A 15,452-nucleotide genomic window follows, 5' to 3' on the forward strand; every position below is an offset into this window, starting at 1 on the left:
AACTTCATGCCTGAGAGAAGTTGACATAATTTTGTCTGGGCAGGGCGGAAGCATCGGGCTTCTCTGGCAACAGGACAAAACACACCCGATCCCATTTTTCTGGCAGAGGCTGACACCTGTGGCAGTTTGAGCAGTACGCTCCACAAGGAGGTGTGTTTGCCGCTAACCCTCGTGGCCATTTTGCCACTGTTTTTTCTCCCATGTGTTATCATTGTTTTTGTTGTTCTTTTGATTTCATACCCCGCTCTCTCACACTGAAGCGGGCTCGCAGGCAGCAGCTCACAATATACCCATGCAATGAAATTTCTTGAAAGACTTTATACAACAGTGATGGCAAACCTTTTCCAGACCGAGTGCCCAAATTGCAACCCAAACCCCACTTATTTATCGCAAAGTGCCAACCCGGCAATTTAACCTGAATGCTGAGGTTTTCGTTTAGAAAAAACTGGTTGGCTCCCTCTTCTTCCAGCCCACCCGCTCGAGCAGGGGCCAGCCTGCTCTAGCCTCCAGCAAGTCCCGTGCGCACCACTCCGTGCCTCTCTATCATCTCTGTGCCCCCCCCCCCACCTCGGGCAGCAGCCACCCGGAGCACAGGTACCAGGCCCGCCGGCTGAGTCCTCCTTCCTGACCGCAGTGCGCGCATGTCGTGCTCAGTAGCCCAGGCCAGCCTAGATGTGTGTGTGTGGGGTGGGATTTTCCACCCCCCACATTACGAACTCTGTGTGCACAGAGAGGGCTCCGAGTGCCGTTATACAATAATAATATAAAATATACAATCCAATAAACAAAATACAGGTGGCGCTAAAAACTTAACCAAGGGTGGAACAACTTGCCACCCCCTCCCAATTTAATAAAGGAAGGGAAGAAAGGAAGGAAGGGCAGGGTAGGGTAAGGTAGGGTAGGAAGGGAGGCCAGCCAAGATGGACCTTGTCGCTCCTCACTGCTGCCCTCACCTGCAGACCTGGCTCCATCCTGCAGGTACGGAGGAAAGTCCTGCAGGGCCCCGTCTCGTTTGACAGAGCACTCTACCAAACCAGAGCCAGGGCCAAAACAATCAGAGCCCTGGCTGCGGTGGGCTTTCCGGGCTGTGTGGCTGTGGTCTGGTAAATCTTGTCCTACTGCTTCGCCTGCATCTGTGGCTGACATCTTCAGAGGTGTATCACAAAGAGAAGTGTGCTACTTCTCTCTGTGATGTACCTCTGAAGATGCCAGCCACAGATGCAGGCAAAACGTTAGGAGCAAGATCTACCACACCACGGCCACACAGCCCAGAAAGCCACCACAACCAATTGCGTCTGGCCATGAAAGCCTTCGACAAATCAGGACACTATTTGAGCTAGATCACTGTAGGCTAATATTGGGATTTTTGCCCCCTTTTGTACAGGACAGTAACGCTTGAGGAACTGAAGACAGTTCAGGGCCACGGTCCAAAAACTGGCACAGGAAGCAAGTCGGGGTGGGGAAGGTGTGCCTTGCCTTGGTGCTCTGGTTCCTTCTCATGCAACAATAACGACAACAGTTAAATGGTGTTGTGATGAAATTGCCAATCAAAAAAGGGTGTTGCCAGCCATTCTGTGGCCAACGAGGCCTCAGCACCATGATCCGAGGTCACAGGGGAAGACAGGTCGCTGGGAGGACTCTTCGGCTTTCAGGGGCACCATTCTAGAGCTGCAGCAAACACAAAGGAAGGAGTGTTGTATTGTGCTGTTGTAGAACAGTGCCGCACGCGTGTGTATGTGTGAAGTGCCAGCAAGTTGCTTCCAACCGAGGGCCGCCTTATGAATGAATGGCCTCTTGAACGTCCTGGCTTCCTCGATGAAGCCCCTCCGTCTCATGTTGGGTCTTCCTCTTTGCAAACTGCCTTCAACTTTTCCTAGCATGATCGGCTTTTGCAGAGACTCTTGACTTGTGTCCAGCCTCAGTTTAATCATTTTAGCTTCTAGGGAGCTTGATTTGACCTAAAGCCCACTGATTTGGCAAAAAGGAGACGTGTGATGACTCCGTGGCAGCACCAAAGAGAAGGTGCGGTCTTGTCAGGGGGGGCTCCTGGCTGGCATCAAAGGGGTTCTGTTCTCTGTCATGGTGATGGATCTTCCTTCACTTCCTGCTTCCCGGTGGCTTTGTAACGTGTAGTGATTTAGAGGCAACCAACACCGTCTCTTCTGCTAGCTCTTCACGCGGCCTTTCTGTTCTGTGTTACTTTGCTTTGATATCTCGGGATGGCAGGAAAGGGGGGGGGATGTTGGGGCATTAAAAGGTGTTGTTGGAAGACCGTTCTCAGAACTGGCTTTCTTTGGCCATGCTGTTGTCTGTCAATAAGGCATCTGATTGGAATCACTGAGTCTGATATTGGTTGCAGATGCGGGACTGGACAGGTCTGCATATTGTATGCCAGAACAGGCAAGGAAACAAGGCACTGCATTGACCGGGGCCAGGATCCATCTGTGCTGCAAACACGAATGAACCACCCATTCTGCTAGGGTAGGGGGTAGTCAACCTATGGTGCTCCAGATGTTCTTGGACTACAGTCCCCATCTGCCCCTGCCAACCTATAGCGCTCCAGATGTTCTTGGGCTACAGTTCCCATCTGCCCCTGCCAGCCAATTGGCCATGCTGGCAGGGGCTGATGGGAATTGTAGTCCACGAACATCCATGAGCACCATAGGTTGGCCCCCCTTGTACTGGGGGAAATTGCTTCTGTTTGGAAGCCCACCTGGAGATAAAAGGCAGCTGCCAGGAGCTTGGAGCTCTTTGTGATTCACAGATACAGAACTTCATAAATTTACACATATGATGACAAACTCACATATGACATACACATGTGACAAACTGAGACATCACTTTAGCAGGGCAATACAATGTTCCAATTTTTCTTTATTACACAGATGTTGAATTGAGCAGTCTTTTCTCTCTTGTCATTGTGGCAGTGAAATCATCTTTACTGGATTGTTTGACATGAAAACCTTGGCGAGACTGCCCCATTCCCCGTCTGGCATGCTTGGAAACAGGGGCCTCCGAGAGTGACTGTGGCTTAGTCCAAGGATGCCGCCTTTCCACCTTCTGTCCACTCAAGGAGAACCCGCTCAAGCTTTTTTAAAAAAACCGTTCCCCGTGTGTTTTCCTCCAGGTAGTTAGTTTTGGCTTTGCTGTGGGGCTTTTTGCCAGAGAGTGGATCGTTTCGGGGTTGCTGACTATTGTTCCAGGATGGCGTCATGGCACAAAGTAGGGTAGAGACGTCAGCAGTGGATTGCTGGTGGTGTGAGAAGTGTTGTACTTTGCCGACATGATGCTTGAGCTCTTGGCCCCTGAGTGCAGACACTAAAGGCAGAAGAAGAAGGCGTGGCTTTCAGAAGCAGCAGCAGCGGTGGTGTAGTGGTTATGAGCAGGTGCATTCTAATCTGGAGAACCAGGTTTGATACCCCGCTCTGCCACTTGAGCTGTGGAGGCTTATCTGGTGAACCAGATTACCTTGTGCACTCCAACACATGCCAGCTGGGTGACCTTGGGCTTTGGAGTTCTTTAGAGTTTTCTCAGCCCCACCTACCTCACAGGGTGTTTGTGGGTTTTTGGGGGGGGGCCGGGAAAAGAGACTGTAAGCCCCTTTGAGTCTCCTTAAAGGACAGAAAATGGGGATATAAATCCAAACAACTCCTCCTCCTCCTCCTCACCTGTTTTGAGATAACACTGGATTCTGCACAGCACATTTTTAACAAGGTGCAGCCATTATAAGTGAACCCCTTTTATTTTTTCCTGTTTCCATGTGTGCCATTTACATGTTCAGGAAGTGATTTGAGCCCATGAAAACAATTTGGGTTCTTGTGCCTTCACACGGAAATACTTCTCTTTTTAAAAAACGCTTGTTTACAGTGCATGCGTAGCTAGCTGTCGAGGCATTCAGAAATGAAATCCCCCGAAGCCATGTGCCTCTGGTCCTGCCGTCTAATGGCCTGCACCTGCATAGCTTTGCATGTTCAACACACAATATTTTTTAAAAAGATGAGAAAAGCGGACTTTCCAGCAATGGCCAGGCAATAATGAATGTGTTGCTGTAGACCTAGGCGTGAAAAGTCGTTCATTCTCTCTGGCATGGGGGAAAATGTGCTTGGGGGACTTGTGAAATGTGGGGCGCTCAGAGAATCAGCGTACAATGTGCTGGGCGAACTGGCAGGTGGCAGTGGAAGCCAAAGTGAGGGGGTGGACGGGAGGTGGTTCAGGAAGCCCAGACCCAACTCGTTCAAAACCCCAATGTGTAGCTGACCCTGAAATTCAACAAAGACAAAAGCTCTGCAATTTGGCTGAAAAGAAAATGCACTGTAATTCTTGACTTGGCGCTTGCACACTTGAAAAGAATCTTGGGATTGCACTTGGTCACAAGCCAAACATGAGTCAGCAGTGTGATGTTGCTACTAAAAAGGCTAATGTGATTTTCGGGTGCCTTAAGAGAAGCAGAGCTGCCAAGTCATGGGAAGGCATCATTCCTCTTGACTGTGAGATCAGTTACTCATGAGAGGTTTTCTCCTAGTTTGGCATCCAGACTGGAAGAGGTTTTCCCAGAGCATCCACCTAACCCCGGTCTCTGAGCTCCCACTACTTGACTTTGATTTGTGCAGCTGGTAATTTGTACAGTGTGCAAAGGAGATGTCCCAGATGTGAGAAACTTGAACATGGGAACTTTATCTGGGTGACTTTCAGTACCATTGACTCTGGGTTCCTTCTGGCCAAGGGGGTATGATGTGGTCTTGGCATGGCCTGTGTAGACCTCCATGTTTCTCTCTTATTCCTTGCCCCCCCACCCCCCACCCCCGTCGCTGTTTGCCATCCCCCTAAGACAGGCTCTTTGGGGGTTTGCAGACAGGGGTCTTCTTCAGTACGCTGGGGGCGCGGGTCAGCCCACGGGGACTCTGTTCTTCCGTTAATCCTGCCTGTGCTCTGAATGAAGGCGTGAACTGGATTTGAGCCGATAAGCCAAGGCAGGACGGAGATATACTTGCCAATTGGGAATTAGGCCAATCTGGGATTAAGATGTCAGCCTGCATTCCACAGAGCTGTACTCCTACAGGTAATTTTGGATATTTCACTGTTCTTGTTCCAAGTCAGCTCGCTGTGGTGATGATTAGATGAAGGTGCTGGGTGCCCTCAGGAAGGGTGAGATGGAAATGGGGCCGAGAGAAAGATCTGCCCCACAGACTGAAGCACCCATCCAGGCTGGCTCTGCCTGGCTCTCCAGAGAGGCGGGGGAGGGGGTCCCAGCAATGTCCTTCCTGCACAAACAGGCTCCACCAGCGTTAGGAATCCCCCGACCACCCCTGTGCTCCGGGGGAGGTTTGGCACATCATCCTGACAGATAGCCAGCTGTGACCGTCTGTGTAAAGCAGGGGTCTTCAAACTATGGCCCTCCAGCAGTGGCGTAGTGGCGTAGGAGCAGCAGTGGCGTAGGAGGTTAAGAGCTCGTGTATCTAATCTGGAGGAACCGGGTTTGATTCCCAGCTCTGCCGCCTGAGCTGTGGAGGCTTATCTGGGGAATTCAGATTAGCCTGTGCACTCCCACACACGCCAGCTGGGGGACCTTGGGCTAGTCACAGCTCTTCTGAGCTCTCTCAGCCCCACCCACCTCACAGGGTGTTTGTTGTGAGGGGGGAAGGGCAAGGAGATTGTCAGCCCCTTTGAGTCTCCTGCAGGAGAGAAAAGGGGGATATGAATCCAAACTCTTCTTCTTCTTCCAGATGTTCATAGACTACAATTCCCATAAGCCCTACCACTTGGCCATGCTGGCAGGGGCTGATGAGAATTGTAGTCCATGAACATCTGGAGGGCCATAGTTTGAAGACCTCTGGTGTAAAGGAAGAGGAGCTGACCAATGGCCAGGCCTGTTTCCACCCAGACCAGAGAGACCTTTCCAGGACAGACGGAGCAGGCTCTTCTGGCTGAGGAAGCCCAGTCCCAAGACTGCACTTGCCACTGGCCTGATACCTGGGACACAGTTCTCAGCTTCCGCATCAGCGAAGAAGAGAAGAGGCAGTTTCTCACACAGAGTCCCAGTGATGCTCTGATACGGAACGGGGCCTAGGAGGACAAGAGGCGCCTGTGGGCACCGGCCTTTGCTGCAGGAGTCCTCCGAGTGGCTCTCTGCCCACCAACGTCCAGCTCCACAGAACAACTGGTGCCTGGGGTCCCGGCAGCTCCAACAAACTTCATTTCTCAAAGCTTGTGGGAACCAGTTTAGCTCAGGACATTCATTTAGCTATTCAGTTTAGGCTCCTCCCCCCACCCCCACCCCCTACACACACCTTTAATTCCCCACTGGAGCCACTTCTGCTCAGGGAAAAGGTGGGGGAGCAGGGGCCCCCTCCTCTGCCCCCCCCCCCGTCCTAAACCAAGTGGGCCTCCAGCAACCCTATTTCAAGGTGATGTTCCTTCCCTGTGGGGGAGGCAGACTTTAAGAACATAAGAACTAGCCTGCTGGATCAGACCAGAGTCCATCTAGTCCAGCCCTCTGCTACTCGCAGTGGCCCACCAGGTGCCTTTGGGAGCTCACGTGCAGGATGTGAAAGCAATGGCCTTAAGAACATAAGAACCAGCCAGCTGGATCAGACCAGAGTCCATCTAGTCCAGCCCTCTGCTACTCGCAGTGGCCCACCAGGTGCCTTTGGGAGCTCACATGTAGGATTTGAACGCAATGGCCTTCAACACACTTTGCATGTTGAAAACCCACCTGGCGGGGCGGGGCTTGGCTGTGAGCCACCTGTGTCAACAGGCCCTCAGACCCAAAAGCTTCTCCCTGCCTTCTTGTTTGTTCTCCTGGATCTGGCATCTCTTTCCCTTCATTACTGATTCAAATGAGCTGCCATCATTTACAGGCTGCCTTAATTACCATGATGGAGTCAGAGAAGCAGGCGAGTGGCGTATTGACAAAAGTGCCTCTGCTTGCGCAGTGACGGTCAGCTTGGGTTGCCTGCCCTGGGGGGCAGAGTCCAGGGGGGGCTCAGTCCTGGGGCCCCTGGGGCCAGAGGTGGCAGCAGGGAGGGCCTGAGCCAGGCGCAGGCAGGCGGAAGCCCTTCTGGAGGTTCTCCTCAGCATGATGCTAACTGAAGCTGTTAATTAGTAGCAGAGCTTATCAGCAATCAGTGATTATCAGCCGTTCCTCCCCGCTAGCCCAGAAGCCCTTTCCCTTTCCAGGGTGCATCCGCCTCTTCCACGCCCTGGGGGACGGGGCAGCTGGATTTAGCACCACCTCCATTGCCCTGCATGCTTGGGCCAGGGGTGTGTGGGTGTGGGTGGGTGGGGGGGAGATCACTGCCTTGAATCCAGTGGACTCTCATGCTCCGGCCTGCTGCCTCTGGACGGCCAGCCTGTTGTGCTCAATGCCATTTTGCATTCGTTGTCGCCTTTTACAGCTTGTGCACCACACTTGGAGAAAGAGCCTGGCTTCACCATGAAAGGCCAACAGTCCCGTCTCCCCACCGGCATTGCTATGCCAAGCAGAGGTTCCAGAGGCAGCTCTTGAGCCAGGAGCCAGCCTGAAGGCAGGTCGGGGGCCACGGGGCCGTTCAGTCAGTGGCGGGCGGGCGGGCAGGCGGGCGACAAGGGCAGGGGGGCTGTGAAGCTGGCTCTGGGTTGTGAAATGTTTGGAAGGAGCTGACATCTGGTTTCCCGCAGGGGTGGGTTCTGCGGATTCTGGCAGTGCATGATGTGCAGGGAACGTTCTTGGGAAGGGAGGGAAGCAGCCACAGCGCCAGTTCCTGTCCCACCCATCCAGGCTCTGCTGTGTGGCTTCACTGGCTGTGGCAATGTGGTCACTGGTTCACAGCGTCCCTGGCCCAACCACGGCCCTGGCCTTGGAGCAGCTGTAGGGGATAATTAGGAAATGAGTTGATAACAAAACTGCAAGGATTGTCATGCCCTTATATAAAGCCTTGGTGCGACCGCACTTGGAGTCCTGTGTACAGTTCTGGTCGCCACATCTCAAAAAGGATATCGAAGAGATGGAAAAAGTGCAGAGAAGGGCAACGAGGACGATTGAGGGACTGGAGCACCTTCCTTATGAGGAGAGGCTGCAGCGTTTGGGACTCTTTAGTTTGGAGAGGAGACGTCTGAGGGGGGATAGGATTGAAGTCTATAAAGTTATGCCTGGGGTAGAAAATGTCGACAGAGATAAATTTCTCTCTCTTTCTCACAATACTAGAACCAGGGGGCATCCATTGAAAATGCTGGGGGGAAAGAATTAGGACTAATCAAAGGAAACACTTCTTCACGCAACGTGTGATTGGTGTTTGGAATATGCTGCAATGGGAGGTGGTGATGGCCACTAACCTGGATGGCTTTAAAAGGGGCTTGGACAGATTTATGAAGTCGATTTATGGCTCCCAATCTTGATCCTCCTTGATCTCAGATTGCAAATGCCTTAACAGTCCAGGTGCTCAGGAGCAGCAGCAGCAGCAGAAGGCCATTGCTTTCACCTCCTGCCCGTGAGCTCCCAAAGGCACCTGGTGGGCCACTGCGAGTAGCAGAGAGCTGGACTAGATGGACTCTGCTCTGATCCAGCAGGCTCTTTCTGATGTTCTTAAGGCCCTTGCTTTCACCTCCTGCCCGTGAGCTCCCAAAGGCACCTGGTGGGCCACTGCGAGTAGCAGAGAGCTGGACTAGATGGACTCTGCTCTGATCCAGCAGGCTCTTTCTGATGTTCTTAAGGCCCTTGCTTTCACCTCCTGCCCGTGAGCTCCCAAAGGCACCTGATGGGCCACTGCGAGTAGCAGAGAGCTGGACTAGATGGACTCTGCTCTGATCCAGCAGGCTCTTTCTGATGTTCTTAAAGGCCCTTGCTTTCACCTCCTGCCATTGAGCTCCCAAAGGCACCTGGTGGAGCCCTCACAGTAGCAGAGAGCTGGACTAGATGGACTCTGCTCTGATCCAGCAGGCTCTTTCTGTTGTTCTTAAGGCCCTTGCTTTTCACCTCCTGCCATTGAGCTCCCAAAGGCACCTGGTGGGCCACACTCACGAGTAGCAGAGAGCGGGCCTCGATGGACTCCGATCTGATCCAGCTGCCTTCTTCTTATGTTCTTAAGGCCCTTGCTTTCACCTCCTGCCCGTGAGCTCCCAAAGGCACCTGGTGGGCCACTGCAAGTAGCAGAGAGCTGGACTAGATGGACTCTGGTCTGATCCATGACTCGTTCTTATGTTCTTAAGGCCCTTGCTTTCACCTCCTGCCTGTGAGCTCCCGAAGGCACCTGGTGGGCCACTGCGAGTAGCAGAGAGCTGGACTAGATGGACTCTGCTCTGATCCAGCAGGCTCTTTCTGATGTTCTTAAGGCCCTTGCTTTCACCTCCTGCCCGTGAGCTCCCAAAGGCACCTGGTGGGCCACTCTGAGAGTAGCAGAGAGCTGGACTAGATGGACTCTGCTCTGATCCAGCAGGCTCTTTCTTATGTTCTTAAAGGCCCTTGCTTTCACCTCTGCCCGTGAGCTCCCAAAGGCACCTGGTGGGCCACTCACGAGTAGCAGAGAGCTGGACTAAGATGGACTCTGCTCTGATCCAGCAGGCTCTTTCTGTTGTTCTTAAGGCCTTGCTTTCACCTCCCTGCGTGAGCTCCCAAAGGCACCTGGTGGGCCACTCTGCAGTAGCAGAGAGCTGGACTAGATGGACTCTGGTCTGATCCAGCTGGCTCTTTCTTATGTTCTTAAGGCCCTTGCTTTCACCTCCTGCCCGTGAGCTCCCAAAGGCACCTGGTGGGCCACTGCGAGTAGCAGAGAGCTGGACTAGATGGACTCTGGTCTGATCCAGCAGGCTCGTTCTTATGTTCTTAAGGCCCTTGCTTTCACCTCCTGCCCATTGAGCTCCCAAAAGGCACCCTGGTGGGCCACTACTTGAGTAGCAGAGAGCTGGACTAGATGGACTCTGCTCTGATCCAGCAGGCTCTTTCTGTTGTTCTTAAGGCCCTTGCTTTCACCTCCTGCATGTGAGCTCCCGAAGGCACCTGGTGGGCCACTGCGAGTAGCAGAGAGCTGGACTAGATGGATTCTGCTCTGATCCAGCAGGCTCTTTCTGATGTTCTTAAGGCCCTTGCTTTCACCTCCTGCCCGTGAGCTCCCAAAGGCACCTGGTGGGCCACTGCGAGTAGCAGAGTGCTGGACTAGATGGACTCTGGTCTGATCCAGCAGGCTCGTTCTTATGTTCTTATGTTCTTAATCAGGTGCTCAGGAGCAGCAGCCGCAGAAGGCCATTGCGTTCACCTCCTGCCCGTGAGCTCCCAAAGGCACCTGGTGGGCCACTGCGAGTAGCAGAGAGCTGGACTAGATGGACTCTGCTCTGATCCAGCTGGCTTGTTCTTATGTTCTTAAGGCCATTGCTTTCACCTCCTGCCCGTGAGCTCAGAAGGTACCCTGGTGGAGCCACTGCCCGAGTAGCAGAGAGCTGGACTAAGATGGACTCTATGATCATAGGCTCTTTCTGATGTTCTTAAGGCCCTTGCTTTCACCTCCTGCCCGTGAGCTCCCAAAGGCACCTGGTGGGCCACTGCGAGTAGCAGAGAGCTGGACTAGATGGACTCTGGTCTGATCCAGCTGGCTTGTTCTTATGTTCTTAAGGCCCTTGCTTTCACCTCCTGCCCGTGAGCTCCCAAAGGCACCTGGTGGGCCACTGCAAGTAGCAGAGAGCTGGACTAGATGGACTCTGGTCTGATCCAGCAGGCTCGTTCTTATGTTCTTAAGGCCCTTGCTTTCACCTCCTGCCCGTGAGCTCCCAAAGGCACCTGGTGGGCCACTGCGAGTAGCAGAGAGCTGGACTAGATGGACTCTGCTCTGATCCAGCAGGCTCTTTCTGATGTTCTTAAGGCCCTTGCTTTCACCTCCTGCCCGTGAGCTCCCAAAGGCACCTGGTGGGCCACTGCGAGTAGCAGAGAGCTGGACTAGATGGATTCTGCTCTGATCCAGCAGGCTCTTTCTGATGTTCTTAAGGCCCTTGCTTTCACCTCCTGCCCGTGAGCTCCCAAAGGCACCTGGTGGGCCACTGCGAGTAGCAGAGAGCTGGACTAGATGGACTCTGCTCTGATCCAGCAGGCTCTTTCTGATGTTCTGATGTTCTTATCTGCAGCTGTAGGGGTGGAGCCCAGGGAGGAGAGGAACTGGTTCTAGAGGGCATCACGGCTGCAGTCTTTCGTCTGGTGTGGTTGCCAGCCTCCGGGTGGGTCCTGGAGATCTCCCAAATTTTCAAGCAGTCTCCAGATCACACAGATCCGCTGCCACATGTTTCCCAAGGGAGAGAACCAAGTCCCCATGAACTGGAGATTGCCAAAGTGAGGCTAGAACCCACCAAGCAGCTCCTACCAAACTGGAGTGCTCCCGCCATGGGATCCATGCTTTTTCCGTGGCTCCTCCAGTGGTCAGGCCGGGAAGGGAGTACCTCTCAGTTTCCCCTTCTGGAAATCTGCAGACCGTTCTGCACCACACAAATAAAACATCTTGCAGACATTTTTAAATGAACCGTTTCAAATGAAGTGTTTCAGCCCAAAATGGTTCTTAGCTGCCTCCCACCCACCCACCCCCATCAGAGCTCTCACTCCTGCTGTGTGAGCAGCTCTCGCACCCGCCGTTTTCTGCCCTTTGGGGGTTCTCCAGGTCATCTGCCATTTGCAGGAGGTTCCTGCAGGGGTTTCCTCTGGGCTCACCTGCCCGCCGTTCCCATCTAAAAAGTGCAGGAATAAAGTTAGTTTTCACGGCCGATTCAGCGCAGGTGTCGCTTTTCCCTTTTTCTTTTTTTTTTTTTTGGAGGGAGGAGTCTTTGAACCTACAAAGACACGATATGAAAATCAGCACTTTGTGCCTACATCAGATATTCGTAGTTTCAAAGATACCTTTCTCAAAACAAAATAAAAGGGAGGTGGGGAACAACACTGAATCAGCCGTGAAAATTGTGTGCATCTACTGTTTAAATGGAAAGGATGGCTGGATGAGCTGCAAGCAGAGGTAACCTCCGCGAGAACCTTCTGCAAATGGCGAGCGGCACAGAGCAAATCCCTGGAGCCGTCAGCCGCGGAGAAACCGGAAGCGAAGGCCTTACACTTGGGCAGTGGTGGGATCCAAAAATTTTAGTAACAGGTTCCCATGGTGGTGGGATTCAAGCTGTGGCGTAGCGCCAGTGGGGCTGGGCGTGGCACAATGGGGGGGTTGTGTGGGCATTTCCAGGAGGCATTCCTGGGTGGGGCTGTAGCAGGGCGCAGCCATGCCATTCTTAGGTGGGAAACGAATGCACGCAGGCGCAGGCTGCCACGCACGCCGGTGCGCCTCCTGCTAGACTGCTCCAAGTTCTGCGCGCTACTGCTGAGAGGAGGACGTAACTAAGGCAAAAATCATGTGGCAAAATCACCCATTAGTAACCCCCTCTCAGCACACACAGATAATTAGTGACCTACTCTTGGGAACCTGTGAGAACCTGCTGGATCCCACCTCTGCACTCGGGCAGGAAAAATAAGACGTTTCCTGTTTCTGCACAGCAAGCAGGAAACGTCTTCGACCCATCTTGGGGGGGAAAGATTGCTAGTTCCATGTTTTCCAAATAAGTTGGCCAGACTCTTGACAGCTGGTGCAGATGTCAGTAGCACCCCGTCAGGAGTGGGGGGGGGGGGATGGCACCCAGATCCTAGATCTTCTGAACCTAACTGAGGACCTACATCTTTGGTGGATTCAGTTTCAGCCGACGGCTCTCTCAGCCCCATCACCACAGCCTTTAAGCAACTGACTAATACATCTGGGAGATTTCTGGCCAGGCGCCCATCAACAGGTCTAGGGGTGTGTCATGGATATCAACCCAGCCCCAAACGCCAGAGTAGCCGGGCAAGGGGGTCGATGTTGCGTAACTCTGGGGAGAGGATTTCCCCCGAGTGCTTCGATGATGACGTCCTCACTCCTTATGCCACCCCCTGCCCTCCGTCTTGGAGAAATGAGACTAGAGGCCACGGCGAGGCTGTCCCGCACACACACACACCCCCAGTGTCCTCAGATGCCCCATGTTGCAAGACACGGAACCACAGAACAGGCCATTAGCAAAATAAAAAGGGCAGAGCTTAAAAAGACAAAGCCAAAAGCACAGCCAAATCAACCCACACAATTGGCCTTCCACCAAGCGGCCTCCAGAAAAGAACTGCTCTAACCCAGCCAGGGCAGGCATCCTCTGTGCGCCCCCCCCTCCCGTGGAGCAGGCCATTGTGGGGCGCTGGAGAGGGCAGGTGCTGCGCAGAAAACCTTAAAACGGGGCGTCCAACGCTCTTCCGTGTCAGGCCTGTTGCAATTGGGGGGGGGGGGCAGTGCGAGAGCACGAGGCTGGCACAGCGCTGGAGATCGTGCCCTGGAGATCTTCCCGGCGGCTTTTGCCTTGAGGAGCAGATTGACAAGATGCTGACGAAAGATCTCTTGGCAAATTCCTTTTTGCTGGGCAGGCACAACGGGCTGTAATTAAATCACAAACAGTTTTCGGCTCAACATCAGGAAGAACTTCCTGACAGAGCAGTTTCTCCGTGGGACAGGCTTCCTCGGGAGGTGGCGGGCTCCCCTCCTTGCAAACTGGTTGTTCAGAGGGCCGCCTGACAGCCAGGCTGATTCTGTGGCCGGGCACATCATGAGAGGGAGGGCAGGATGGGTGGCGTCAGTGCTTGGCTCGCGTGGCTGTTTCTTGCGCGTCCAGGGTCAGGCTAGTCACCACGTTGGAGTCAGGTGGTCATTTTCCTCCAGGCCAGACTGGTCAGAGGTCCTGGAGGGTTGGGGTTTTTTTGCTGTCTTCTGAGCCTGGAGTGGGGGGGGGGGGGGTTCCACTGGGAGAGTGGAGGGGGAGGTAGTTGTGTTTCACCTGCATTGTACAGGAGGTTGGACGAGGTCTCTCCCAGTTCTAGGCGTCTATGATTCTGTGATACTGCACAGCAATGATGCCATGAGTGTTTGGCCCACAGTTCCACAGGTGTCCCCCCCCATGTCCCCCACCTGAAGGGGAGGAGGCGTCCTGGCAAGGGGCCAGGCTGATGGGCAGCGCCACCTGCACCCCTCCCAGCCCCCCCCCCCCCGGCTACAGACACACTGTCCCGTTGCATGCCAGGGTGTGTGCTGCTGGCTGCCCCCAAAGGCACCTGCTGTGAGCTGTGGCTGTGGGTGCCTGATTGGGCGGTGCCAAGGCTGGGTGTGAGAGGAAGGGGAGGCCCGTTCCCCTCCCCCCAGGTTATGAAGCAGTCCCTTGGGTGGGGGTGTCACTGACTGCACCCACCCATAGGCTGTGTCCTGAGCTACAGCAAGGCTTGTGGGCAGGACGGCGAGAGAGCAGGGGCAGCTCAGATCTGGCTCAGGAAAAAGAGCTGCCCGAGCAAAGGGTAGCCATCTGCCTGGCAGTGGGAGAGACAAGGTGGCTCGGCTGTTAGGCCTATCTCTGGGGATGAGCAAACCCAATGCTGGCGGGTTGCAGCGTTTCCGGGCTGTATGGCCGTGTTCCAGTAGCATTTTCTCCTGATGTTTCACCTGCATCTGTGGCTGGCCTCTTCAGGGTATCTGATAGTAGTAAAGCAAGTGGAGTATATATTTACTACCATAAGATCCTCTGAAGATGCCAGCCACAGATGCAGGCTCGCTATCAGGAGAGAATGCCTAATTCTGTTAACCAGAAACCCACAACACCCCAGTGATTCCAGCGGTGAAAGCCTTCGACAATACAAACCCAGTGGCATTTAGTCTGGCTGTGGGGAACCAGCAGGATGATGCGAGTGGGATCTTTTGGGTGAGAGAGGATCCAGCGGATGTCTGTTTTTGCCTGGGGCCGTTAGAGAAAAGTCTAACCCTGCTCTGAAGTCGTGGCCAGTTTGGTTTTGGTGCCTCTGCCAGGTCTCTCCTTTGTGTGCCTGGAGCCCTGGGCTGCCGGTTTGTTCCTTTAAACTCACCCTGCAAAATAAACAAATCTTTTTGGTTGTTTATATATTAATCCTGCCCCAGTGATCTCCATAAGAACATAAGAACAAGCCAGCTGGATCAGACCAGAGTCCATCTAGTCCAGCTCTCTGCTACTCGCAGTGGCCCACCAGGTGCCTTTGGGAGCTCACGTGCAGGAGGTGAAAGCAGTGGCCTTCTGCGGCTGTTGCTTCTGAGCACCTGGTCTGCTAAGGCATTTGCAATCTCAGATCAAGGAGGATCAAGATTGGTAGCCAGAGATCGACTTCTCCTCCATCAATCTGTCCAAGCCCTTTTTAAAGCTATCCAGGTGAGTGGCCATCACCACCTCCTGTGGCAGCATATTCCAAACATACTCTCCTTGGCACCACAAAACTCATCCCATAGCAGTGAATGCAAAGCCTGCACCTTCGCCACCTGTGGGGGAAGGGTTCTCGTTCCAAAAGTCTGAGGGGTCCCAGCTTGCGCGCACGGCCAGGGCCAGTGAACAGAAACACCCATTAAAGAAGCGTCTGGCCGGCAACAGGAGGAGGGTCTCAG

Source organism: Sphaerodactylus townsendi, unplaced genomic scaffold (genome assembly GCF_021028975.2).
Source record: "Sphaerodactylus townsendi isolate TG3544 unplaced genomic scaffold, MPM_Stown_v2.3 scaffold_19, whole genome shotgun sequence".
Taxonomy (NCBI): Eukaryota; Metazoa; Chordata; class Lepidosauria; order Squamata; family Sphaerodactylidae; genus Sphaerodactylus; species Sphaerodactylus townsendi.